Below are 2500 nucleotides of genomic sequence, written 5' to 3'. Positions count from 1 at the left end.
CTGTGAGGGGAGTCTGAATGTATGGCAAAAACCTCTACTTTGTGTATGAAATACAGTTGACATAAAATAATGGAAACAGGCGACAATTAAGAAACAATATCGCACCAAAATATAATGTCTTGCAAACAGTGGTTAAGCAATAATTATGTTACCATTTGTGTCTGGTCCCCCAAGAAGGAGCCATATTGAATTAAAGGTGAACTGTCCAAGTTAAATTAAGTTTGGTTATTTAATAGTACCCGGTAATACATCAAGCAGCCGTTAACCTAGCAACCTTTGTAGCTTTCTTAATTGGTGTTGATAGAAGAATCCTCCTTACAAGAAGGGTTTTTCTCCACTAACTAAAACATTTACTAATTAGCAGGTAGTTTGAGGGCAATATTGAGTGTGTGAATGGTGAGTTGAGGAAAAATCATAGACAAAAGTTAGGGTTAGTCTGTAGAATGAGGGGGAGATATTTACAAAGCAAACTGTAACCCCAAAATAAGGTTAACAAATGAAACAAACTCTGTGTGAAATTAAAAACTTTAATCACAGAAACAGCCAGATAGTACATGTATGAAAAACTGAATCATGTAGGAGGGATTAACAAATATTTGACCATGAAAATTATTAAGCAGAAGTGGCCGGCTTGGCGGTGATGTCTCCAAAAGGGCTTGTGGTGTATGAGACCACCTAAACAGAAACAGCCACAAGTCAAAAAGGGACCTTGCCGAGTGCTGGAATATGACACTGACACCTTGAAAACAATATGAAACAGAGAGTTACTGTATTGATCTGTACTAATTGATTGAGTAAAAGGGCTAGATCAGCCACACATAAGCCCTCAGACCCCCAAAAATAGATGCCTGTGATCCTTGAGTGTGAAATAGTTATGCTATATTTTTTTAAGTTCTCTGTGCGGTGTTGCTAGTCAAGCCTTAAACAATAAATACAGTCATTGTTATTTTTTAAGGGATGTTCCAGGGCTTATGCTTGTAATTATTTTATTTATGTTTCACACATAGGAACAAAAATTTGATCATATTGATCAGCCACAGGTTAGCTTATTTGTTTGTGTCCAAATTGCACAAAGGCAAAGAAAACAATATGGGGTTTGGGAGAGGATGGGGAGTCTGAAAACGTAGCAGTAGTGATAGGCTACAAATTGCTTTTCCTCACGGGAGGATATCCTACAAGGAACTGTAACCATTGCTTTGTCCTCAGTTGTTACAAAATATGAAGGAGTTGCCATGGAATAGTATGGCTTTTTTGCATAGTTATCCCTAAGGGCGCAAGGACATGGTATTTACAATAACTTATCAGTTTTGCATTGTTTTGCTGTGATCCATTTTAAGTCTGGTCTACATATTACCTCGAGATCAAACATTGTTTGCCATGTCATGATGTGTTCTGACACATCAGTCCTTCTGTGGAATGTTTGTTGAAGCTCTTGTTTCCAGGCTTTGAAGTAATTAAGTACTTGGTTTAAGTTGGGGTTGATCTGTTATTAACTGCAGTGGACTGTTATCTTTGAAGACATTCCAAAGCATTTCACATTTTCATAAATTCTTGTGTCTTTTCTGTGGTGTTGTGCAAAGCCATGTCTTTGCAAACTTTTTCGGACAGAGTATTAACAGCAAGCTTTACTCGTATTTTATTTAAATTATCAAGATGAACTTACAAGCGCCTTGATTAAACCGTATTTGTTGTTTGTTGATTTTCCCAAGCGGGCGAAATCTTGAAAATAGTGTTTTTATTGTCGGTAAAATTGACTGCGGGCGGGCGATTAGTCGCGAGCGATTTTAAGTGAGCAAGTTTGAAGTTCTGAAACGCTGCTATATCCAAATATATCCAGCTGGTTTTTTACTATGTTTTGTAAAAGCTATCGTAAAAGCTATCGTAAAAGCTATTTGTTGTTTGTTGATTTTCCCAAGCGGGCGAAATCTTGAAAATAGTGTTTTTATTGTCGGTAAAATTGACTGCGGGCGGGCGATTAGTCGCGAGCGATTTTAAGTGAGCAAGTTTGAAGTTCTGAAACGCTGCTATATCCAAATATATCCAGCTGGTTTTTTACTATGTTTTGTAAAAGCTATCGATCTTAAACATATGTAAAATTTAGAGTGGAGTAATGTGGAGTACTCGTAAAAGAAGCAGCGGAACACGGCTTGGTCACGATAAGCGGGATATACCTGCATTCGACACTGTCTTACTTCACTCAAATTTAAGCAGCTTCCGACGAAAATACTTGAGTTATATTCCAACAGACAAAATAGTATTGAGTTTTGGGTCAAAAATATCAAAAAAGCCTTTGAATAATACACTACTGGTGGCCCAAAAATAAAGAAAGAAAACTTGATTTCCGGTTCGTCCAGAGGATATTTTTGGCAGCCATTAATTGCACCGGAAGCGCGGAAGGAGCGCTCGTGCCAGTCCTTCTCCGCATCACACATTGGACCAAGAGCGGAGTGCTCGTTTCACCGCCCTATGTATAAGCGCCCTGATTGTACGGTCATGACCC

At 38.3% G+C, this 2500-nt stretch overlaps 1 protein-coding gene across 5 annotated transcripts in view; it reads left to right on the top strand.

Moving 5' to 3' along the window:
* LOC137978974 (two pore calcium channel protein 1-like) overlaps positions 1–2500 on the top strand; it is a 30567-nt gene that overhangs the window by 5212 nt on the left and 22855 nt on the right. For 4 of the 5 annotated variants that reach the window (XM_068826107.1, XM_068826111.1, XM_068826108.1 and 1 more), the window contains exon 1: positions 2449–2500. This exon is cut by the window's right edge and continues 160 nt beyond it. The exons of the other annotated variant lie outside the window; for it this stretch is intronic. The gene's annotated coding sequence lies outside the window, so the exon portion shown is untranslated. Of the gene's footprint in view, positions 1–2448 lie in introns of those variants that run through there. 5 annotated transcript variants of the gene reach the window in all.

This window comes from Montipora foliosa, chromosome 12 (genome assembly GCF_036669935.1).
Source record: "Montipora foliosa isolate CH-2021 chromosome 12, ASM3666993v2, whole genome shotgun sequence".
NCBI lineage: Eukaryota > Metazoa > Cnidaria > Anthozoa > Scleractinia > Acroporidae > Montipora > Montipora foliosa.
This window is presented reverse-complemented; position numbering and strand designations above follow the sequence as displayed.